We start from the raw sequence: 25,117 nt of genomic DNA on the forward strand, positions 1-25,117 counted from the left end.
ATGTCACCTAGAACCTTCACAGCAGCGACAGCTTTATGAGGAGCATCAGCACTGCTCTGCCTGAGCAGAACCATCACCGCCATAGGTTGTCAAATAACCCGGATTTAACCCACACAGGTAAGTCCAATGGGGTGCAGGCATGTCCTCTATGCTTACAGCTTCCCGTGGGTGTTGGTTTGATACCGTTTGGGGACAGCCAAGGAGGCATCTGCAGGCAACAAAGGTAGGTGTGTGCTTGTGTGTGTGTTTCCTATGCAGATCCTAAGCCCAGTGTCACATGCAAGTAGGAGGAGTAAGAAGGGTTCCTGGCAAATCCGGGTTATGGATTGCATTTAAAAAGGCCCCGTGGGAGTGCAATGGGCCCCTGTCTTGCTGCTTAGCAATAATGGTATGGGTTTAGGTTCTGCTGTGTGTACTGGTGGTTGACTGCCCCCCAGCCCAGAGTGTGCATGGAAAATTGTCTGGCAGCCTCCCTGACAGCAAGCAGTGATAGTGCCCATGAAGGGGACCTTGTTGGGCCCGCCCCTTTCACGGTTATCGCTTCTCGGCCTTTTGGCTAAGATCAAGTGTAGTATCTGTTCTTATCAGTTTAATATCTGATACGTCCCCTATCTGGGGACCATATATTAAATGGATTTTTGAGAACGGGGGCCGATTTCGAAGCTTGCTTCCGTCGCCCTATGCATTGACCCGATATGGCAGTATCTTCGGGTACAGTGCACCACCCCCTTACAGGGTTAAAAAGAAAGATTCCTACTTTCATTGCTACCTGCTTGCTGGCTAGCCAGCTAGCCAGCCCTGTGGGCCTTGCTGCTGCAGCCAAAAAACAAAAGGTGGTGCTGCTGCTGCTGCTTCTGCTTGTGTCTGGCCGCTGTTGGAGCGTCCAGGCACAGGACTTCTGCTGCTGCTGACTAAATGGCCTCCTTAATTGGATCATTTGAGTAGCCAGCACACCTGTGCAGGTAGGGCATGACATGATAGGCAGCTGCCTTGATAGCGGGTGGGTGCTGAATGTTCCTAATTGACAAAATAAGATTAATGCTTATGAAGAAATATAAAATCTCATCCCTTCCCCAATATCGCGCCACACCCCTACCCCTTAATTCCCTGGTTGAACTTGATGGACATATGTCTTTTTTCGACCGTACTAACTATGTAACTATGTAACATAACATGGGGGGGGGTCTCCTGGCTGTTCACACAGGTGTGTCATTGCTGTACATTGACCATGCATTGCTTCTGTGGTATTGCAAAGGCAAAGACAAATGCTTCCAGCCATCCATTGCACTAATGGATTGGTCATCAGCTGGCTGTCTATGTCCCGCATCAATATAGACCAAAGTACAGAGGGTTAGGCTATGCTATTGTGCACCTACCTGATGCATCAGAAGGTGCGAGGCCCTTGCTAAATTCTGTGCACAGACTTTGAGATCTATACTTTAGACTGTATCTAAACCTGCTCCAACATGGACTGACATTCTGGCCTACTTTCAGCCGATGCGACTTGTCTGTCGCTGAACAGTCGCTTTTTATGTATTCAGCACCTATGTATAATGTTGTAAAAATGCTCTAGAAGCTAAAGTCGCAGAAATGTCACACATATTTGGCCTGCAACTTTCTGTGCGACAAATTCAGACAGGAAAAATCAGTATAAATCCTTAGAAAATTATCCCCCAGTGTCTCCATCTGCTGGCGGTATTGAATAAGCATTGCTGCACTGATGGGGTATGCATTAGACGAAAAAAAAGAAGAAAAAGAAGAATAATACGCCCAGAAAAGAGGCGAAAAGGAGAAAAACGTAAAAAAACGTGAAAAAAAAGTAAGAGGAAGAGAAGGGAAAAAAAGGTGGAAATGGGTTTAAAAGTGATTTCGGCGGAGAAATATATATATATATATATATATATATATATATATATATATATATATATATATACACGCGCACACACACACATATATATAAACGTATTCTCCGTTGAGATATTGCAGCCGCTGCTGTGTCCAGGCCCAGGAGCCTTAGCACTGTGCTGTGATGTCACTCAATACCACTGACATCACTAGGTGTAAACAACATCTCTCCTTTGCTGTGTATGTGACTATGGAGCTGTTTGGTGATGTCGTCTATTATGGCCTTCATAGAAGCAACAGGAGATTGTTGCATCCATCTAGAACCCTCAGAACTACAGTGCTATGATGTCACTCACTTCCACAGGCCTTGCAGAGTGTAAACAACAACAACCCAGCTTTGTTGTGTATGTAACCATAGGGATTTGTGATGTCACCTAGAACCTTCACAGCAGCGACAGCTTTATGAGGAGCATCAGCACTGCTCTGCCTGAGCAGAACCATCACCGCCATAGGTTGTCAAATAACCCGGATTTAACCCACACAGGTAAGTCCAATGGGGTGCAGGCATGTCCTCTATGCTTACAGCTTCCCGTGGGTGTTGGTTTGATACCGTTTGGGGACAGCCAAGGAGGCATCTGCAGGCAACAAAGGTAGGTGTGTGCTTGTGTGTGTGTTTCCTATGCAGATCCTAAGCCCAGTGTCACATGCAAGTAGGAGGAGTAAGAAGGGTTCCTGGCAAATCCGGGTTATGGATTGCATTTAAAAAGGCCCCGTGGGAGTGCAATGGGCCCCTGTCTTGCTGCTTAGCAATAATGGTATGGGTTTAGGTTCTGCTGTGTGTACTGGTGGTTGACTGCCCCCCAGCCCAGAGTGTGCATGGAAAATTGTCTGGCAGCCTCCCTGACAGCAAGCAGTGATAGTGCCCATGAAGGGGACCTTGTTGGGCTCGCCCCTTTCACGGTTATCGCTTCTCGGCCTTTTGGCTAAGATCAAGTGTAGTATCTGTTCTTATCAGTTTAATATCTGATACGTCCCCTATCTGGGGACCATATATTAAATGGATTTTTGAGAACGGGGGCCGATTTCGAAGCTTGCTTCCGTCGCCCTATGCATTGACCCGATATGGCAGTATCTTCGGGTACAGTGCACCACCCCCTTACAGGGTTAAAAAGAAAGATTCCTACTTTCATTGCTACCTGCTTGCTGGCTAGCCAGCTAGCCAGCCCTGTGGGCCTTGCTGCTGCAGCCAAAAAACAAAAGGTGGTGCTGCTGCTGCTGCTTCTGCTTGTGTCTGGCCGCTGTTGGAGCGTCCAGGCACAGGACTTCTGCTGCTGCTGACTAAATGGCCTCCTTAATTGGATCATTTGAGTAGCCAGCACACCTGTGCAGGTAGGGCATGACATGATAGGCAGCTGCCTTGATAGCGGGTGGGTGCTGAATGTTCCTAATTGACAAAATAAGATTAATGCTTATGAAGAAATATAAAATCTCATCCCTTCCCCAATATCGCGCCACACCCCTACCCCTTAATTCCCTGGTTGAACTTGATGGACATATGTCTTTTTTCGACCGTACTAACTATGTAACTATGTAACATAACATGGGGGGGGTCTCCTGGCTGTTCACACAGGTGTGTCATTGCTGTACATTGACCATGCATTGCTTCTGTGGTATTGCAAAGGCAAAGACAAATGCTTCCAGCCATCCATTGCACTAATGGATTGGTCATCAGCTGGCTGTCTATGTCCCGCATCAATATAGACCAAAGTACAGAGGGTTAGGCTATGCTATTGTGCACCTACCTGATGCATCAGAAGGTGCGAGGCCCTTGCTAAATTCTGTGCACAGACTTTGAGATCTATACTTTAGACTGTATCTAAACCTGCTCCAACATGGACTGACATTCTGGCCTACTTTCAGCCGATGCGACTTGTCTGTCGCTGAACAGTCGCTTTTTATGTATTCAGCACCTATGTATAATGTTGTAAAAATGCTCTAGAAGCTAAAGTCGCAGAAATGTCACACATATTTGGCCTGCAACTTTCTGTGCGACAAATTCAGACAGGAAAAATCAGTATAAATCCTTAGAAAATTATCCCCCAGTGTCTCCATCTGCTGGCGGTATTGAATAAGCATTGCTGCACTGATGGGGTATGCATTAGACGAAAAAAAAGAAGAAAAAGAAGAATAATACGCCCAGAAAAGAGGCGAAAAGGAGAAAAACGTAAAAAAACGTGAAAAAAAAGTAAGAGGAAGAGAAGGGAAAAAAAGGTGGAAATGGGTTTAAAAGTGATTTCGGCGGAGAAATATATATATATATATATATATATATATATATATACGCGCACACACACACATATATATAAACGTATTCTCCGTTGAGATATTGCAGCCGCTGCTGTGTCCAGGCCCAGGAGCCTTAGCACTGTGCTGTGATGTCACTCAATACCACTGACATCACTAGGTGTAAACAACATCTCTCCTTTGCTGTGTATGTGACTATGGAGCTGTTTGGTGATGTCGTCTATTATGGCCTTCATAGAAGCAACAGGAGATTGTTGCATCCATCTAGAACCCTCAGAACTACAGTGCTATGATGTCACTCACTTCCACAGGCCTTGCAGAGTGTAAACAACAACAACCCAGCTTTGTTGTGTATGTAACCATAGGGATTTGTGATGTCACCTAGAACCTTCACAGCAGCGACAGCTTTATGAGGAGCATCAGCACTGCTCTGCCTGAGCAGAACCATCACCGCCATAGGTTGTCAAATAACCCGGATTTAACCCACACAGGTAAGTCCAATGGGGTGCAGGCATGTCCTCTATGCTTACAGCTTCCCGTGGGTGTTGGTTTGATACCGTTTGGGGACAGCCAAGGAGGCATCTGCAGGCAACAAAGGTAGGTGTGTGCTTGTGTGTGTGTTTCCTATGCAGATCCTAAGCCCAGTGTCACATGCAAGTAGGAGGAGTAAGAAGGGTTCCTGGCAAATCCGGGTTATGGATTGCATTTAAAAAGGCCCCGTGGGAGTGCAATGGGCCCCTGTCTTGCTGCTTAGCAATAATGGTATGGGTTTAGGTTCTGCTGTGTGTACTGGTGGTTGACTGCCCCCCAGCCCAGAGTGTGCATGGAAAATTGTCTGGCAGCCTCCCTGACAGCAAGCAGTGATAGTGCCCATGAAGGGGACCTTGTTGGGCCCGCCCCTTTCACGGTTATCGCTTCTCGGCCTTTTGGCTAAGATCAAGTGTAGTATCTGTTCTTATCAGTTTAATATCTGATACGTCCCCTATCTGGGGACCATATATTAAATGGATTTTTGAGAACGGGGGCCGATTTCGAAGCTTGCTTCCGTCGCCCTATGCATTGACCCGATATGGCAGTATCTTCGGGTACAGTGCACCACCCCCTTACAGGGTTAAAAAGAAAGATTCCTACTTTCATTGCTACCTGCTTGCTGGCTAGCCAGCTAGCCAGCCCTGTGGGCCTTGCTGCTGCAGCCAAAAAACAAAAGGTGGTGCTGCTGCTTCTGCTTGTGTCTGGCCGCTGTTGGAGCGTCCAGGCACAGGACTTCTGCTGCTGCTGACTAAATGGCCTCCTTAATTGGATCATTTGAGTAGCCAGCACACCTGTGCAGGTAGGGCATGACATGATAGGCAGCTGCCTTGATAGCGGGTGGGTGCTGAATGTTCCTAATTGACAAAATAAGATTAATGCTTATGAAGAAATATAAAATCTCATCCCTTCCCCAATATCGCGCCACACCCCTACCCCTTAATTCCCTGGTTGAACTTGATGGACATATGTCTTTTTTCGACCGTACTAACTATGTAACTATGTAACATAACATGGGGGGGGGGGGGGGTCTCCTGGCTGTTCACACAGGTGTGTCATTGCTGTACATTGACCATGCATTGCTTCTGTGGTATTGCAAAGGCAAAGACAAATGCTTCCAGCCATCCATTGCACTAATGGATTGGTCATCAGCTGGCTGTCTATGTCCCGCATCAATATAGACCAAAGTACAGAGGGTTAGGCTATGCTATTGTGCACCTACCTGATGCATCAGAAGGTGCGAGGCCCTTGCTAAATTCTGTGCACAGACTTTGAGATCTATACTTTAGACTGTATCTAAACCTGCTCCAACATGGACTGACATTCTGGCCTACTTTCAGCCGATGCGACTTGTCTGTCGCTGAACAGTCGCTTTTTATGTATTCAGCACCTATGTATAATGTTGTAAAAATGCTCTAGAAGCTAAAGTCGCAGAAATGTCACACATATTTGGCCTGCAACTTTCTGTGCGACAAATTCAGACAGGAAAAATCAGTATAAATCCTTAGAAAATTATCCCCCAGTGTCTCCATCTGCTGGCGGTATTGAATAAGCATTGCTGCACTGATGGGGTATGCATTAGACGAAAAAAAAGAAGAAAAAGAAGAATAATACGCCCAGAAAAGAGGCGAAAAGGAGAAAAACGTAAAAAAACGTGAAAAAAAAGTAAGAGGAAGAGAAGGGAAAAAAAGGTGGAAATGGGTTTAAAAGTGATTTCGGCGGAGAAATATATATATATATATATATATATATATATATATATATATATATACGCGCACACACACACATATATATAAACGTATTCTCCGTTGAGATATTGCAGCCGCTGCTGTGTCCAGGCCCAGGAGCCTTAGCACTGTGCTGTGATGTCACTCAATACCACTGACATCACTAGGTGTAAACAACATCTCTCCTTTGCTGTGTATGTGACTATGGAGCTGTTTGGTGATGTCGTCTATTATGGCCTTCATAGAAGCAACAGGAGATTGTTGCATCCATCTAGAACCCTCAGAACTACAGTGCTATGATGTCACTCACTTCCACAGGCCTTGCAGAGTGTAAACAACAACAACCCAGCTTTGTTGTGTATGTAACCATAGGGATTTGTGATGTCACCTAGAACCTTCACAGCAGCGACAGCTTTATGAGGAGCATCAGCACTGCTCTGCCTGAGCAGAACCATCACCGCCATAGGTTGTCAAATAACCCGGATTTAACCCACACAGGTAAGTCCAATGGGGTGCAGGCATGTCCTCTATGCTTACAGCTTCCCGTGGGTGTTGGTTTGATACCGTTTGGGGACAGCCAAGGAGGCATCTGCAGGCAACAAAGGTAGGTGTGTGCTTGTGTGTGTGTTTCCTATGCAGATCCTAAGCCCAGTGTCACATGCAAGTAGGAGGAGTAAGAAGGGTTCCTGGCAAATCCGGGTTATGGATTGCATTTAAAAAGGCCCCGTGGGAGTGCAATGGGCCCCTGTCTTGCTGCTTAGCAATAATGGTATGGGTTTAGGTTCTGCTGTGTGTACTGGTGGTTGACTGCCCCCCAGCCCAGAGTGTGCATGGAAAATTGTCTGGCAGCCTCCCTGACAGCAAGCAGTGATAGTGCCCATGAAGGGGACCTTGTTGGGCCCGCCCCTTTCACGGTTATCGCTTCTCGGCCTTTTGGCTAAGATCAAGTGTAGTATCTGTTCTTATCAGTTTAATATCTGATACGTCCCCTATCTGGGGACCATATATTAAATGGATTTTTGAGAACGGGGGCCGATTTCGAAGCTTGCTTCCGTCGCCCTATGCATTGACCCGATATGGCAGTATCTTCGGGTACAGTGCACCACCCCCTTACAGGGTTAAAAAGAAAGATTCCTACTTTCATTGCTACCTGCTTGCTGGCTAGCCAGCTAGCCAGCCCTGTGGGCCTTGCTGCTGCAGCCAAAAAACAAAAGGTGGTGCTGCTGCTGCTGCTTCTGCTGCTTCTGCTTGTGTCTGGCCGCTGTTGGAGCGTCCAGGCACAGGACTTCTGCTGCTGCTGACTAAATGGCCTCCTTAATTGGATCATTTGAGTAGCCAGCACACCTGTGCAGGTAGGGCATGACATGATAGGCAGCTGCCTTGATAGCGGGTGGGTGCTGAATGTTCCTAATTGACAAAATAAGATTAATGCTTATGAAGAAATATAAAATCTCATCCCTTCCCCAATATCGCGCCACACCCCTACCCCTTAATTCCCTGGTTGAACTTGATGGACATATGTCTTTTTTCGACCGTACTAACTATGTAACTATGTAACATAACATGGGGGGGGGGGGGGGGGTCTCCTGGCTGTTCACACAGGTGTGTCATTGCTGTACATTGACCATGCATTGCTTCTGTGGTATTGCAAACGCAAAGACAAATGCTTCCAGCCATCCATTGCACTAATGGATTGGTCATCAGCTGGCTGTCTATGTCCCGCATCAATATAGACCAAAGTACAGAGGGTTAGGCTATGCTATTGTGCACCTACCTGATGCATCAGAAGGTGCGAGGCCCTTGCTAAATTCTGTGCACAGACTTTGAGATCTATACTTTAGACTGTATCTAAACCTGCTCCAACATGGACTGACATTCTGGCCTACTTTCAGCCGATGCGACTTGTCTGTCGCTGAACAGTCGCTTTTTATGTATTCAGCACCTATGTATAATGTTGTAAAAATGCTCTAGAAGCTAAAGTCGCAGAAATGTCACACATATTTGGCCTGCAACTTTCTGTGCGACAAATTCAGACAGGAAAAATCAGTATAAATCCTTAGAAAATTATCCCCCAGTGTCTCCATCTGCTGGCGGTATTGAATAAGCATTGCTGCACTGATGGGGTATGCATTAGACGAAAAAAAAGAAGAAAAAGAAGAATAATACGCCCAGAAAAGAGGCGAAAAGGAGAAAAACGTAAAAAAACGTGAAAAAAAAGTAAGAGGAAGAGAAGGGAAAAAAAGGTGGAAATGGGTTTAAAAGTGATTTCGGCGGAGAAATATATATATATATATATATATATATATATATATATATATATATATATACGCGCACACACACACATATATATAAACGTATTCTCCGTTGAGATATTGCAGCCGCTGCTGTGTCCAGGCCCAGGAGCCTTAGCACTGTGCTGTGATGTCACTCAATACCACTGACATCACTAGGTGTAAACAACATCTCTCCTTTGCTGTGTATGTGACTATGGAGCTGTTTGGTGATGTCGTCTATTATGGCCTTCATAGAAGCAACAGGAGATTGTTGCATCCATCTAGAACCCTCAGAACTACAGTGCTATGATGTCACTCACTTCCACAGGCCTTGCAGAGTGTAAACAACAACAACCCAGCTTTGTTGTGTATGTAACCATAGGGATTTGTGATGTCACCTAGAACCTTCACAGCAGCGACAGCTTTATGAGGAGCATCAGCACTGCTCTGCCTGAGCAGAACCATCACCGCCATAGGTTGTCAAATAACCCGGATTTAACCCACACAGGTAAGTCCAATGGGGTGCAGGCATGTCCTCTATGCTTACAGCTTCCCGTGGGTGTTGGTTTGATACCGTTTGGGGACAGCCAAGGAGGCATCTGCAGGCAACAAAGGTAGGTGTGTGCTTGTGTGTGTGTTTCCTATGCAGATCCTAAGCCCAGTGTCACATGCAAGTAGGAGGAGTAAGAAGGGTTCCTGGCAAATCCGGGTTATGGATTGCATTTAAAAAGGCCCCGTGGGAGTGCAATGGGCCCCTGTCTTGCTGCTTAGCAATAATGGTATGGGTTTAGGTTCTGCTGTGTGTACTGGTGGTTGACTGCCCCCCAGCCCAGAGTGTGCATGGAAAATTGTCTGGCAGCCTCCCTGACAGCAAGCAGTGATAGTGCCCATGAAGGGGACCTTGTTGGGCCCGCCCCTTTCACGGTTATCGCTTCTCGGCCTTTTGGCTAAGATCAAGTGTAGTATCTGTTCTTATCAGTTTAATATCTGATACGTCCCCTATCTGGGGACCATATATTAAATGGATTTTTGAGAACGGGGGCCGATTTCGAAGCTTGCTTCCGTCGCCCTATGCATTGACCCGATATGGCAGTATCTTCGGGTACAGTGCACCACCCCCTTACAGGGTTAAAAAGAAAGATTCCTACTTTCATTGCTACCTGCTTGCTGGCTAGCCAGCTAGCCAGCCCTGTGGGCCTTGCTGCTGCAGCCAAAAAACAAAAGGTGGTGCTGCTGCTGCTGCTTCTGCTGCTTCTGCTTGTGTCTGGCCGCTGTTGGAGCGTCCAGGCACAGGACTTCTGCTGCTGCTGACTAAATGGCCTCCTTAATTGGATCATTTGAGTAGCCAGCACACCTGTGCAGGTAGGGCATGACATGATAGGCAGCTGCCTTGATAGCGGGTGGGTGCTGAATGTTCCTAATTGACAAAATAAGATTAATGCTTATGAAGAAATATAAAATCTCATCCCTTCCCCAATATCGCGCCACACCCCTACCCCTTAATTCCCTGGTTGAACTTGATGGACATATGTCTTTTTTCGACCGTACTAACTATGTAACTATGTAACATAACATGGGGGGGGGGGGGGTCTCCTGGCTGTTCACACAGGTGTGTCATTGCTGTACATTGACCATGCATTGCTTCTGTGGTATTGCAAAGGCAAAGACAAATGCTTCCAGCCATCCATTGCACTAATGGATTGGTCATCAGCTGGCTGTCTATGTCCCGCATCAATATAGACCAAAGTACAGAGGGTTAGGCTATGCTATTGTGCACCTACCTGATGCATCAGAAGGTGCGAGGCCCTTGCTAAATTCTGTGCACAGACTTTGAGATCTATACTTTAGACTGTATCTAAACCTGCTCCAACATGGACTGACATTCTGGCCTACTTTCAGCCGATGCGACTTGTCTGTCGCTGAACAGTCGCTTTTTATGTATTCAGCACCTATGTATAATGTTGTAAAAATGCTCTAGAAGCTAAAGTCGCAGAAATGTCACACATATTTGGCCTGCAACTTTCTGTGCGACAAATTCAGACAGGAAAAATCAGTATAAATCCTTAGAAAATTATCCCCCAGTGTCTCCATCTGCTGGCGGTATTGAATAAGCATTGCTGCACTGATGGGGTATGCATTAGACGAAAAAAAAGAAGAAAAAGAAGAATAATACGCCCAGAAAAGAGGCGAAAAGGAGAAAAACGTAAAAAAACGTGAAAAAAAAGTAAGAGGAAGAGAAGGGAAAAAAAGGTGGAAATGGGTTTAAAAGTGATTTCGGCGGAGAATATATATATATATATATATATATATATATATATATATATATATACGCGCACACACACACATATATATAAACGTATTCTCCGTTGAGATATTGCAGCCGCTGCTGTGTCCAGGCCCAGGAGCCTTAGCACTGTGCTGTGATGTCACTCAATACCACTGACATCACTAGGTGTAAACAACATCTCTCCTTTGCTGTGTATGTGACTATGGAGCTGTTTGGTGATGTCGTCTATTATGGCCTTCATAGAAGCAACAGGAGATTGTTGCATCCATCTAGAACCCTCAGAACTACAGTGCTATGATGTCACTCACTTCCACAGGCCTTGCAGAGTGTAAACAACAACAACCCAGCTTTGTTGTGTATGTAACCATAGGGATTTGTGATGTCACCTAGAACCTTCACAGCAGCGACAGCTTTATGAGGAGCATCAGCACTGCTCTGCCTGAGCAGAACCATCACCGCCATAGGTTGTCAAATAACCCGGATTTAACCCACACAGGTAAGTCCAATGGGGTGCAGGCATGTCCTCTATGCTTACAGCTTCCCGTGGGTGTTGGTTTGATACCGTTTGGGGACAGCCAAGGAGGCATCTGCAGGCAACAAAGGTAGGTGTGTGCTTGTGTGTGTGTTTCCTATGCAGATCCTAAGCCCAGTGTCACATGCAAGTAGGAGGAGTAAGAAGGGTTCCTGGCAAATCCGGGTTATGGATTGCATTTAAAAAGGCCCCGTGGGAGTGCAATGGGCCCCTGTCTTGCTGCTTAGCAATAATGGTATGGGTTTAGGTTCTGCTGTGTGTACTGGTGGTTGACTGCCCCCCAGCCCAGAGTGTGCATGGAAAATTGTCTGGCAGCCTCCCTGACAGCAAGCAGTGATAGTGCCCATGAAGGGGACCTTGTTGGGCCCGCCCCTTTCACGGTTATCGCTTCTCGGCCTTTTGGCTAAGATCAAGTGTAGTATCTGTTCTTATCAGTTTAATATCTGATACGTCCCCTATCTGGGGACCATATATTAAATGGATTTTTGAGAACGGGGGCCGATTTCGAAGCTTGCTTCCGTCGCCCTATGCATTGACCCGATATGGCAGTATCTTCGGGTACAGTGCACCACCCCCTTACAGGGTTAAAAAGAAAGATTCCTACTTTCATTGCTACCTGCTTGCTGGCTAGCCAGCTAGCCAGCCCTGTGGGCCTTGCTGCTGCAGCCAAAAAACAAAAGGTGGTGCTGCTGCTGCTGCTTCTGCTGCTTCTGCTTGTGTCTGGCCGCTGTTGGAGCGTCCAGGCACAGGACTTCTGCTGCTGCTGACTAAATGGCCTCCTTAATTGGATCATTTGAGTAGCCAGCACACCTGTGCAGGTAGGGCATGACATGATAGGCAGCTGCCTTGATAGCGGGTGGGTGCTGAATGTTCCTAATTGACAAAATAAGATTAATGCTTATGAAGAAATATAAAATCTCATCCCTTCCCCAATATCGCGCCACACCCCTACCCCTTAATTCCCTGGTTGAACTTGATGGACATATGTCTTTTTTCGACCGTACTAACTATGTAACTATGTAACATAACATGGGGGGGGGGGGGGGTCTCCTGGCTGTTCACACAGGTGTGTCATTGCTGTACATTGACCATGCATTGCTTCTGTGGTATTGCAAAGGCAAAGACAAATGCTTCCAGCCATCCATTGCACTAATGGATTGGTCATCAGCTGGCTGTCTATGTCCCGCATCAATATAGACCAAAGTACAGAGGGTTAGGCTATGCTATTGTGCACCTACCTGATGCATCAGAAGGTGCGAGGCCCTTGCTAAATTCTGTGCACAGACTTTGAGATCTATACTTTAGACTGTATCTAAACCTGCTCCAACATGGACTGACATTCTGGCCTACTTTCAGCCGATGCGACTTGTCTGTCGCTGAACAGTCGCTTTTTATGTATTCAGCACCTATGTATAATGTTGTAAAAATGCTCTAGAAGCTAAAGTCGCAGAAATGTCACACATATTTGGCCTGCAACTTTCTGTGCGACAAATTCAGACAGGAAAAATCAGTATAAATCCTTAGAAAATTATCCCCCAGTGTCTCCATCTGCTGGCGGTATTGAATAAGCATTGCTGCACTGATGGGGTATGCATTAGACGAAAAAAAAGAAGAAAAAGAAGAATAATACGCCCAGAAAAGAGGCGAAAAGGAGAAAAACGTAAAAAAACGTGAAAAAAAAGTAAGAGGAAGAGAAGGGAAAAAAAGGTGGAAATGGGTTTAAAAGTGATTTCGGCGGAGAAATATATATATATATATATATATATATATATATATATACGCGCACACACACACATATATATAAACGTATTCTCCGTTGAGATATTGCAGCCGCTGCTGTGTCCAGGCCCAGGAGCCTTAGCACTGTGCTGTGATGTCACTCAATACCACTGACATCACTAGGTGTAAACAACATCTCTCCTTTGCTGTGTATGTGACTATGGAGCTGTTTGGTGATGTCGTCTATTATGGCCTTCATAGAAGCAACAGGAGATTGTTGCATCCATCTAGAACCCTCAGAACTACAGTGCTATGATGTCACTCACTTCCACAGGCCTTGCAGAGTGTAAACAACAACAACCCAGCTTTGTTGTGTATGTAACCATAGGGATTTGTGATGTCACCTAGAACCTTCACAGCAGCGACAGCTTTATGAGGAGCATCAGCACTGCTCTGCCTGAGCAGAACCATCACCGCCATAGGTTGTCAAATAACCCGGATTTAACCCACACAGGTAAGTCCAATGGGGTGCAGGCATGTCCTCTATGCTTACAGCTTCCCGTGGGTGTTGGTTTGATACCGTTTGGGGACAGCCAAGGAGGCATCTGCAGGCAACAAAGGTAGGTGTGTGCTTGTGTGTGTGTTTCCTATGCAGATCCTAAGCCCAGTGTCACATGCAAGTAGGAGGAGTAAGAAGGGTTCCTGGCAAATCCGGGTTATGGATTGCATTTAAAAAGGCCCCGTGGGAGTGCAATGGGCCCCTGTCTTGCTGCTTAGCAATAATGGTATGGGTTTAGGTTCTGCTGTGTGTACTGGTGGTTGACTGCCCCCCAGCCCAGAGTGTGCATGGAAAATTGTCTGGCAGCCTCCCTGACAGCAAGCAGTGATAGTGCCCATGAAGGGGACCTTGTTGGGCCCGCCCCTTTCACGGTTATCGCTTCTCGGCCTTTTGGCTAAGATCTTGTATCTTGTCAAGGGGAGTTCGTCGAACCTTCGGCCTTGAGGCATCGGCGGTTTTTTAGCCGTCTTAAGCCTCATGCTGCTATAGGAGGAGGACTTACAAAGAACGGGAAGGCGATCCCCCATGGCGACCCTTAGGTTTGCTGCGCATACTGAAACTCGGATTAAGAACACCTTCCGTATTGAAGTGGATGAGGAGAAAAAGGAGAAGATGACTTTGGAATTTTTTGTCAAGAGAATTATGCTGGATTTATTGCACATTCAGAGAGAAGATGTGTTTTGCCTAAAAGACCCAGGTAAAGGACTTTTCATTCTTACCTTGACTTCCGCATCTGCATGTGACCATATGTTTGAGAAAGTTCGGGAGCTTGCCAATGAGGAGGATATGAAAGGACTTGTTTTCATTGCTCTATATTCTAATGGCGATGTTCCACTGGTGGTTACTATGCACGATCCATACGTGGATATAAGAGACATTGTCTTATTTTTAAACCAATATTGTGCGGAAGTCAAATACTCTCATAAAATAATGAATGCAATGGACTTTTGGACTGGAAAGCATAAGTTTGCTGTTAAGTTCAGAGAAGATGTGAGAGGAATTGGAGGTCTGTGTCGCCCACCTGCAAATTTTTTAATTGGGCGTAAACGTGGCTATTTATTCTACCCTGGGATGCCGTATTATTGCAGGAAATGCCATGAATATGGTCATACACAAGAATCTTGCAAAGAGGAAGTGGTTATTTGCAAAAGATGTGGCCAAAAAGGCCACACCACTTTGGACTGTCAAAATGAGATTCTGTGTAATGTGTGTAAGCAGAAAGGACACGCTTTTAAGGATTGTCCTCAACGCTCCTGGGCCAATATTGTGGCTACGTCGGCTGGTCCCTCGATGAGGAAGAGCTCCATGGATGCTGTGCCTGTGCCTAAGACCCACACCCTGAAAGTGACGCCTGAGTCTTCTGCTACCGGAATTCCTGTGATACCTGCTGTGGCTCATGTCTCCAAAAGCATTGTGTCCCCGGGGAAGGTCGTGGGACCTGAGACAGAAGTGAGGGGTTCTCCTCTCATGGAAGTTGAAGGTCCTGGACCGCCCAGAAGGGATACAGAGGAGATGGATGTAGAAGAACGGCGAAAGAGGAAAAGCAGAGACCGGAAAGAGGAAAAGGGCCTTAACATCAAAAGGAGTGGTCGAGTTAGTGCGGACGAGGGGAACGTGGAGATTGTCTGCCAAAAGGTTATAACAGCATCCGACCCTGTTAATATTGAGGAATTTGTGTCACCACCTACAGATTGGGGTTCTTTGTCTGAGGATAATGAATGACCCAGGAGCTACCAAGTGTTAATATCTCCTCCTTCAATGTGAGGAGTTTGAAGAGCCCAGAGAGGAGGGCTGCTTTATTTTCTTTCTTGTCTTCTTTGCCTACAGACATTTTATTTTTACAGGAATGTGCCATTGATTATGATATCAATTATTCATCTTTGAGATCTGAATGGACTCTTGGCCCGTCTGTGTGGTCAGGGGATAATGAGAGGAAAGTGACTGGTGTTGGCATACTGTTCAAGAGCAGTGAGTATAAAGTTACCTCCTTCACAGACATTGTACCCGGTAGAGCCCTACTCGTTCATATTATTTATAATGACATGAATATGAGACTTTTAAATGTATATGCCTCTCCAGATAAGGATGAAAGATCTGATTTATTAGAGAAAATTCAGTTTTATTTATCGGGTTCATCCCCGCTTATCATCGCCGGTGATTTTAATTGTATAATGGCAGGAGAGGAGCGGGCTGGAGGATCTGAACAAAGGAAAGATAAGACTGAAAAACAACTAAAGGATTTTATAGTTGATTTTAATTTAAAAGATTTGTGGAGAACCTCTTTCCCTAATGACCCTGGGTATACCTGGGGGAATAGCCTTTATATGTCAAGGATTGATTATATTTTTGCTTCTGGATTTGCATTTTATGGGAATATGCAATTGACTTCTACCTTTTTTTCAGATCATAAGATTCTATCTGCTACATGTAAGTTTGATGGGGTTTGCAGAGCCAAAGGAGTCTGGCGTCTGAATGTCTCTTTGCTTGAAGATGAAGAAATTAAATGTAATTTTATCTATCTTTTTAAAAAATTGCAGACCTCAAGGACTAATTTTAATTCTCTTTTAGCATGGTGGGAATTCTGCAAGGTAAAATTTAAAGAGTATTTTATTAAGATGGGTGTTAAAAAAACAAAAGAGAAATTGAAATGGTATAGAGATCTTAACACAAAACTACAAACCTATTATCAACTCAAAGAGCTGGGTGTATATGTAGACGATCTGATTTTAAGTGTTAAAAGTGATATTCAGAAGGCTATAACTAACAAAGGGAAAGAAATAATTTTTAACTCCAAAGTTGAATGTAAAGAGAAGGATGAAAAGTGTACAAGATTCTTTTTTAAAAAGGTAATGGAAACAAAAAAGTTAATGATTAACATTGAGGATGAAACTACTAATGTAGGAATGTTATCCAAAGCTAAATCCTTTTATCAAGATCTGTTTAATGAGAAACCCATTGATATATCTGCTGCTAATTTTCTCCTAAGCACTTTAGATTGTGGTTTAAGTAAGGAGGACCAAGATGCACTTTGCACAGAAGTAAGATGCCAAGAATTAGAAATTGCTGCTAAAAGTTTATCCACAGGTAAAACACCAGGTTCGGATGGACTTCCTGTAGAGTTTTATAAAACCTTTTGGGAAATTTTTAAAGATGATTTGCTTAATATTTTTAAGGAGGCTTTTAATTCTGATGTTCTACCTTTATCTTGGAGGAGTGGTATAGTGTCTCTGATCCCCAAAAAGGGGGATAGGAACAGCTTAGAAAATTGGAGACCAATTACGCTTCTTAATGTTGATTATAAGATTATGTCAAAAATTTTTGTTAACAGAATGAAGCCTTTTTTGTACAAGGTCATCCATGTGGATCAGGTATGTGGTGTCCCAGGAAGGAGTGTAGCTGAACCTTTAAATGCTATTAGGGACGTCATATGGTATCAGCAAGAGCGGAATCAAAATCTAGCCATTCTATCTCTAGATTTTCATAAAGCTTTCGATAGAGTATCACATTGTTTTTTATGGATGGTTTTACAACGCATGGGTTTTCCTAACATATTTATTAAGCAAATTGCTCTCTTATATAAAGGTTCTTTTAGCAGGATTTTAATAAATGGTTTCCTTACGGATTTTATTAATTTATCATCAGGGGTAAAGCAAGGCTGCCCTCTGTCTCCTATACTGTTCATATGTGCAATAGAACCTCTGTTAAACTTAATAAGGAATGATAAAATAATAAAAGGAGTGCCAGTTCCTGGAGGTAATAGTGCCACCCTTAAAGTGTGTGGCTATATGGATGATATTAATGTTTTTTGTGAAAGTTCCTTCTCTTTACAAAGAGTTGTGGATGTTACTGATTTCTTTTGTAAAGCTTCTGCTTTTAAACTTAATTTATCTAAATGTGACTGTTTTTATATAGGTAAATGGGAAAACGTGCAAATACCAAACCTAAAATTACAGTCAGAAAAAATAAAAATCCTTGGAGTCATCTTTGATAAAAATAACAATGGTGAGGAAAGTTGGCTAATGGTAAAAGAAAAGGTAAAGAAAAAGGTAGACTTTTGGTCCCTTAGGAAATTATCCTTAGAAGGTAAAATTTTGGTGATTAAGGCTATGCTAATACCCATTATGCTCTATTTAAATATGATTTATCCTCCTAATGAACTTATGTCTAGGCAACTTCAGAGGATTCTCTTTGAGTTTCTATGGAGTTCTAAAGCAGAAAAATTAAAAAGAGATATTATGTATAAGTCACAAAAAAATGGAGGAAAACAGGTTCCCTGTATTAGAAAATTTTTATACTTAAGGTTTTTTAGTTGGTGTTTTAGGGGACTTTTTATGAAAAGTGTATGGTCCTGTTTTTTAAAGTACTCTGCGGGACATATTTTTAGAAGAAGAAAATGGGTGTTTTTATCATTATCTTCTCCTGTACTTTTAACTCCGCCTAAACATTATGCCATCTTAGAAAAAATTATACGTATGTATAACCTTAAAGACTTTGACTTGTTAACCTTGAGGGATGCTCGCAAGATAGAAGTACAGTTAAATTTGCAAGAAGAAATATGTATGGTCTCTAATTTTTCTTATAATAGGTGTGTACAAATATGGAAAAAGGTAAATGAGCCATATCTTTTTAATGAGCACAAGGATTTAGCATGGATGATTATCCATGAGTGTCTTCCGGTAAGATTTTTCCAATATAGAAGAGGTCTAAATGCTGTATGTGTCTGTCCCCGGGAAAATTGCAATATAGATGAAACTGTTTTGCACCTTTTCTGGAATTGTTATTTTGCACAAAAGGTTTTTAGACTAATTGGTTCTTTATTGAAATTCCTAACAGGTCTAAAAGTTTTAAATCATGAAGTTGTTTTATATGGCAAAAGTGATGGAGTTACGAAAGAAAAAGAGAGAATTTTGTGGATTTTTATCAACTGTACAAAAAATGTATTATGGAAAGTTCGTAATATCCTTGTCTTCAAAAGAGATTTTATTTGTGAAAAAGAATGTTTGAAGATGATATACAGTGAAGTTTACTTGTACTATTTAATTGATAAAAAGAGATATGGGCAGAAAAAAGCATTAGCTATGTGGAATTTACATTTATGGAAAACAGTATTTGATATATTGTAAAAATTTCTTGTGATGTATTTAAGTTTTTGAGTTTTTTCAATAAAAATGTAAAAAAATCTGTTCTTATCAGTTTAATATATGATACGTCCCCTATCTGGGGACCATATATTAAATGGATTTTTGAGAACGGGGGCCGATTTCGAAGCTTGCTTCCGTCGCCCTATGCATTGACCCGATATGGCAGTATCTTCGGGTACAGTGCACCACCCCCTTACAGGGTTAAAAAGAAAGATTCCTACTTTCATTGCTACCTGCTTGCTGGCTAGCCAGCTAGCCAGCCCTGTGGGCCTTGCTGCTGCAGCCAAAAAACAAAAGGTGGTGCTGCTGCTGCTGCTTCTGCTGCTTCTGCTTGTGTCTGGCCGCTGTTGGAGCGTCCAGGCACAGGACTTCTGCTGCTGCTGACTAAATGGCCTCCTTAATTGGATCATTTGAGTAGCCAGCACACCTGTGCAGGTAGGGCATGACATGATAGGCAGCTGCCTTGATAGCGGGTGGGTGCTGAATGTTCCTAATTGACAAAATAAGATTAATGCTTATGAAGAAATATAAAATCTCATCCCTTCCCCAATATCGCGCCACACCCCTACCCCTTAATTCCCTGGTTGAACTTGATGGACATATGTCTTTTTTCGACCGTACTAACTATGTAACTATGTAACATAACATGGGGGGGGGGGGTCTCCTGGCTGTTCACACAGGTGTGTCATTGCTGTACATTGACCATGCATTGCTTCTGTGGTATTGCAAAGGCAAAGACAAATGCTTCCAGCCATCCATTGCACTAATGGATTGGTCATCAGCTGGCTGTCTATGTCCCGCATCAATATAGACCAAAGTACAGAGGGTTAGGCTATGCTATTGTGCACCTACCTGATGCATCAGAAGGTGCGAGGCCCTTGCTAAATTCTGTGCACAGACTTTGAGATCTATACTTTAGACTGTATCTAAACCTGCTCCAACATGGACTGACATTCTGGCCTACTTTCAGCCGATGCGACTTGTCTGTCGCTGAACAGTCGCTTTTTATGTATTCAGCACCTATGTATAATGTTGTAAAAATGCTCTAGAAGCTAAAGTCGCAGAAATGTCACACATATTTGGCCTGCAACTTTCTGTGCGACAAATTCAGACAGGAAAAATCAGTATAAATCCTTAGAAAATTATCCCCCAGTGTCTCCATCTGCTGGCGGTATTGAATAAGCATTGCTGCACTGATGGGGTATGCATTAGACGAAAAAAAAGAAGAAAAAGAAGAATAATACGCCCAGAAAAGAGGCGAAAAGGAGAAAAACGTAAAAAAACGTGAAAAAAAAGTAAGAGGAAGAGAAGGGAAAAAAAGGTGGAAATGGGTTTAAAAGTGATTTCGGCGGAGAAATATATATATATATATATATATATATATATATACGCGCACACACACACATATATATAAACGTATTCTCCGTTGAGATATTGCAGCCGCTGCTGTGTCCAGGCCCAGGAGCCTTAGCACTGTGCTGTGATGTCACTCAATACCACTGACATCACTAGGTGTAAACAACATCTCTCCTTTGCTGTGTATGTGACTATGGAGCTGTTTGGTGATGTCGTCTATTATGGCCTTCATAGAAGCAACAGGAGATTGTTGCATCCATCTAGAACCCTCAGAACTACAGTGCTATGATGTCACTCACTTCCACAGGCCTTGCAGAGTGTAAACAACAACAACCCAGCTTTGTTGTGTATGTAACCATAGGGATTTGTGATGTCACCTAGAACCTTCACAGCAGCGACAGCTTTATGAGGAGCATCAGCACTGCTCTGCCTGAGCAGAACCATCACCGCCATAGGTTGTCAAATAACCCGGATTTAACCCACACAGGTAAGTCCAATGGGGTGCAGGCATGTCCTCTATGCTTACAGCTTCCCGTGGGTGTTGGTTTGATACCGTTTGGGGACAGCCAAGGAGGCATCTGCAGGCAACAAAGGTAGGTGTGTGCTTGTGTGTGTGTTTCCTATGCAGATCCTAAGCCCAGTGTCACATGCAAGTAGGAGGAGTAAGAAGGGTTCCTGGCAAATCCGGGTTATGGATTGCATTTAAAAAGGCCCCGTGGGAGTGCAATGGGCCCCTGTCTTGCTGCTTAGCAATAATGGTATGGGTTTAGGTTCTGCTGTGTGTACTGGTGGTTGACTGCCCCCCAGCCCAGAGTGTGCATGGAAAATTGTCTGGCAGCCTCCCTGACAGCAAGCAGTGATAGTGCCCATGAAGGGGACCTTGTTGGGCCCGCCCCTTTCACGGTTATCGCTTCTCGGCCTTTTGGCTAAGATCAAGTGTAGTATCTGTTCTTATCAGTTTAATATCTGATACGTCCCCTATCTGGGGACCATATATTAAATGGATTTTTGAGAACGGGGGCCGATTTCGAAGCTTGCTTCCGTCGCCCTATGCATTGACCCGATATGGCAGTATCTTCGGGTACAGTGCACCACCCCCTTACAGGGTTAAAAAGAAAGATTCCTACTTTCATTGCTACCTGCTTGCTGGCTAGCCAGCTAGCCAGCCCTGTGGGCCTTGCTGCTGCAGCCAAAAAACAAAAGGTGGTGCTGCTGCTGCTGCTTCTGCTGCTTCTGCTTGTGTCTGGCCGCTGTTGGAGCGTCCAGGCACAGGACTTCTGCTGCTGCTGACTAAATGGCCTCCTTAATTGGATCATTTGAGTAGCCAGCACACCTGTGCAGGTAGGGCATGACATGATAGGCAGCTGCCTTGATAGCGGGTGGGTGCTGAATGTTCCTAATTGACAAAATAAGATTAATGCTTATGAAGAAATATAAAATCTCATCCCTTCCCCAATATCGCGCCACACCCCTACCCCTTAATTCCCTGGTTGAACTTGATGGACATATGTCTTTTTTCGACCGTACTAACGACCGTACTAACTATGTAACTATGTAACATAACATGGGGGGGGGGGGTCTCCTGGCTGTTCACACAGGTGTGTCATTGCTGTACATTGACCATGCATTGCTTCTGTGGTATTGCAAAGGCAAAGACAAATGCTTCCAGCCATCCATTGCACTAATGGATTGGTCATCAGCTGGCTGTCTATGTCCCGCATCAATATAGACCAAAGTACAGAGGGTTAGGCTATGCTATTGTGCACCTACCTGATGCATCAGAAGGTGCGAGGCCCTTGCTAAATTCTGTGCACAGACTTTGAGATCTATACTTTAGACTGTATCTAAACCTGCTCCAACATGGACTGACATTCTGGCCTACTTTCAGCCGATGCGACTTGTCTGTCGCTGAACAGTCGCTTTTTATGTATTCAGCACCTATGTATAATGTTGTAAAAATGCTCTAGAAGCTAAAGTCGCAGAAATGTCACACATATTTGGCCTGCAACTTTCTGTGCGACAAATTCAGACAGGAAAAATCAGTATAAATCCTTAGAAAATTATCCCCCAGTGTCTCCATCTGCTGGCGGTATTGAATAAGCATTGCTGCACTGATGGGGTATGCATTAGACGAAAAAAAAGAAGAAAAAGAAGAATAATACGCCCAGAAAAGAGGCGAAAAGGAGAAAAACGTAAAAAAACGTGAAAAAAAAGTAAGAGGAAGAGAAGGGAAAAAAAGGTGGAAATGGGTTTAAAAGTGATTTCGGCGGAGAAATATATATATATATATATATATATATATATATATATACGCGCACACACACACATATATATAAACGTATTCTCCGTTGAGATATTGCAGCCGCTGCTGTGTCCAGGCCCAGGAGCCTTAGCACTGTGCTGTGATGTCACTCAATACCACTGACATCACTAGGTGTAAACAACATCTCTCCTTTGCTGTGTATGTGACTATGGAGCTGTTTGGTGATGTCGTCTATTATGGCCTTCATAGAAGCAACAGGAGATTGTTGCATCCATCTAGAACCCTCAGAACTACAGTGCTATGATGTCACTCACTTCCACAGGCCTTGCAGAGTGTAAACAACAACAACCCAGCTTTGTTGTGTATGTAACCATAGGGATTTGTGATGTCACCTAGAACCTTCACAGCAGCGACAGCTTTATGAGGAGCATCAGCACTGCTCTGCCTGAGCAGAACCATCACCGCCATAGGTTGTCAAATAACCCGGATTTAACCCACACAGGTAAGTCCAATGGGGTGCAGGCATGTCCTCTATGCTTACAGCTTCCCGTGGGTGTTGGTTTGATACCGTTTGGGGACAGCCAAGGAGGCATCTGCAGGCAACAAAGGTAGGTGTGTGCTTGTGTGTGTGTTTCCTATGCAGATCCTAAGCCCAGTGTCACATGCAAGTAGGAGGAGTAAGAAGGGTTCCTGGCAAATCCGGGTTATGGATTGCATTTAAAAAGGCCCCGTGGGAGTGCAATGGGCCCCTGTCTTGCTGCTTAGCAATAATGGTATGGGTTTAGGTTCTGCTGTGTGTACTGGTGGTTGACTGCCCCCCAGCCCAGAGTGTGCATGGAAAATTGTCTGGCAGCCTCCCTGACAGCAAGCAGTGATAGTGCCCATGAAGGGGACCTTGTTGGGCCCGCCCCTTTCACGGTTATCGCTTCTCGGCCTTTTGGCTAAGATCAAGTGTAGTATCTGTTCTTATCAGTTTAATATCTGATACGTCCCCTATCTGGGGACCATATATTAAATGGATTTTTGAGAACGGGGGCCGATTTCGAAGCTTGCTTCCGTCGCCCTATGCATTGACCCGATATGGCAGTATCTTCGGGTACAGTGCACCACCCCCTTACAGGGTTAAAAAGAAAGATTCCTACTTTCATTGCTACCTGCTTGCTGGCTAGCCAGCTAGCCAGCCCTGTGGGCCTTGCTGCTGCAGCCAAAAAACAAAAGGTGGTGCTGCTGCTGCTGCTTCTGCTGCTTCTGCTTGTGTCTGGCCGCTGTTGGAGCGTCCAGGCACAGGACTTCTGCTGCTGCTGACTAAATGGCCTCCTTAATTGGATCATTTGAGTAGCCAGCACACCTGTGCAGGTAGGGCATGACATGATAGGCAGCTGCCTTGATAGCGGGTGGGTGCTGAATGTTCCTAATTGACAAAATAAGATTAATGCTTATGAAGAAATATAAAATCTCATCCCTTCCCCAATATCGCGCCACACCCCTACCCCTTAATTCCCTGGTTGAACTTGATGGACATATGTCTTTTTTCGACCGTACTAACTATGTAACTATGTAACATAACATGGGGGGGGGGGTCTCCTGGCTGTTCACACAGGTGTGTCATTGCTGTACATTGACCATGCATTGCTTCTGTGGTATTGCAAAGGCAAAGACAAATGCTTCCAGCCATCCATTGCACTAATGGATTGGTCATCAGCTGGCTGTCTATGTCCCGCATCAATATAGACCAAAGTACAGAGGGTTAGGCTATGCTATTGTGCACCTACCTGATGCATCAGAAGGTGCGAGGCCCTTGCTAAATTCTGTGCACAGACTTTGAGATCTATACTTTAGACTGTATCTAAACCTGCTCCAACATGGACTGACATTCTGGCCTACTTTCAGCCGATGCGACTTGTCTGTCGCTGAACAGTCGCTTTTTATGTATTCAGCACCTATGTATAATGTTGTAAAAATGCTCTAGAAGCTAAAGTCGCAGAAATGTCACACATATTTGGCCTGCAACTTTCTGTGCGACAAATTCAGACAGGAAAAATCAGTATAAATCCTTAGAAAATTATCCCCCAGTGTCTCCATCTGCTGGCGGTATTGAATAAGCATTGCTGCACTGATGGGGTATGCATTAGACGAAAAAAAAGAAGAAAAAGAAGAATAATACGCCCAGAAAAGAGGCGAAAAGGAGAAAAACGTAAAAAAACGTGAAAAAAAAGTAAGAGGAAGAGAAGGGAAAAAAAGGTGGAAATGGGTTTAAAAGTGATTTCGGCGGAGAAATATATATATATATATATATATATATATATATATATATATATATACGCGCACACACACACATATATATAAACGTATTCTCCGTTGAGATATTGCAGCCGCTGCTGTGTCCAGGCCCAGGAGCCTTAGCACTGTGCTGTGATGTCACTCAATACCACTGACATCACTAGGTGTAAACAACATCTCTCCTTTGCTGTGTATGTGACTATGGAGCTGTTTGGTGATGTCGTCTATTATGGCCTTCATAGAAGCAACAGGAGATTGTTGCATCCATCTAGAACCCTCAGAACTACAGTGCTATGATGTCAC

The 25,117-nt window shown here is 44.2% G+C and overlaps 9 non-coding genes across 9 annotated transcripts; all 9 read left to right on the forward strand.

The window, feature by feature from the left end:
- Window positions 1-536: 536 nt before the first annotated feature.
- Window positions 537-727, forward strand: LOC130309975 (U2 spliceosomal RNA). The gene has a single exon (XR_008858543.1). It is a non-coding gene; the product is annotated as a U2 spliceosomal RNA (small nuclear RNA).
- A 2,081-nt stretch (window positions 728-2,808) lies between these two features.
- On the forward strand, window positions 2,809-2,999 carry LOC130309987 (U2 spliceosomal RNA). Its single transcript, XR_008858555.1, has one exon. It is a non-coding gene; the product is annotated as a U2 spliceosomal RNA (small nuclear RNA).
- Window positions 3,000-5,059: 2,060 nt separating this feature from the next.
- On the forward strand, window positions 5,060-5,250 carry LOC130309992 (U2 spliceosomal RNA). The gene has a single exon (XR_008858559.1). It is a non-coding gene; the product is annotated as a U2 spliceosomal RNA (small nuclear RNA).
- A 2,071-nt stretch (window positions 5,251-7,321) lies between these two features.
- On the forward strand, window positions 7,322-7,512 carry LOC130309994 (U2 spliceosomal RNA). The gene has a single exon (XR_008858560.1). It is a non-coding gene; the product is annotated as a U2 spliceosomal RNA (small nuclear RNA).
- Window positions 7,513-9,604: 2,092 nt separating this feature from the next.
- Window positions 9,605-9,795, forward strand: LOC130309964 (U2 spliceosomal RNA). The gene has a single exon (XR_008858532.1). It is a non-coding gene; the product is annotated as a U2 spliceosomal RNA (small nuclear RNA).
- A 2,084-nt stretch (window positions 9,796-11,879) lies between these two features.
- LOC130309965 (U2 spliceosomal RNA) lies at window positions 11,880-12,070 on the forward strand. Its single transcript, XR_008858533.1, has one exon. It is a non-coding gene; the product is annotated as a U2 spliceosomal RNA (small nuclear RNA).
- Window positions 12,071-18,913: 6,843 nt separating this feature from the next.
- LOC130309989 (U2 spliceosomal RNA) lies at window positions 18,914-19,106 on the forward strand. Its single transcript, XR_008858558.1, has one exon. It is a non-coding gene; the product is annotated as a U2 spliceosomal RNA (small nuclear RNA).
- Window positions 19,107-21,177: 2,071 nt separating this feature from the next.
- Window positions 21,178-21,368, forward strand: LOC130309966 (U2 spliceosomal RNA). Its single transcript, XR_008858535.1, has one exon. It is a non-coding gene; the product is annotated as a U2 spliceosomal RNA (small nuclear RNA).
- Window positions 21,369-23,455: 2,087 nt separating this feature from the next.
- LOC130309967 (U2 spliceosomal RNA) lies at window positions 23,456-23,646 on the forward strand. The gene has a single exon (XR_008858536.1). It is a non-coding gene; the product is annotated as a U2 spliceosomal RNA (small nuclear RNA).
- The last annotated feature ends 1,471 nt before the right edge of the window (window positions 23,647-25,117 follow it).

The sequence above is a fragment of the Hyla sarda genome, unplaced genomic scaffold (assembly GCF_029499605.1).
Source record: "Hyla sarda isolate aHylSar1 unplaced genomic scaffold, aHylSar1.hap1 scaffold_1544, whole genome shotgun sequence".
Taxonomy (NCBI): Eukaryota; Metazoa; Chordata; class Amphibia; order Anura; family Hylidae; genus Hyla; species Hyla sarda.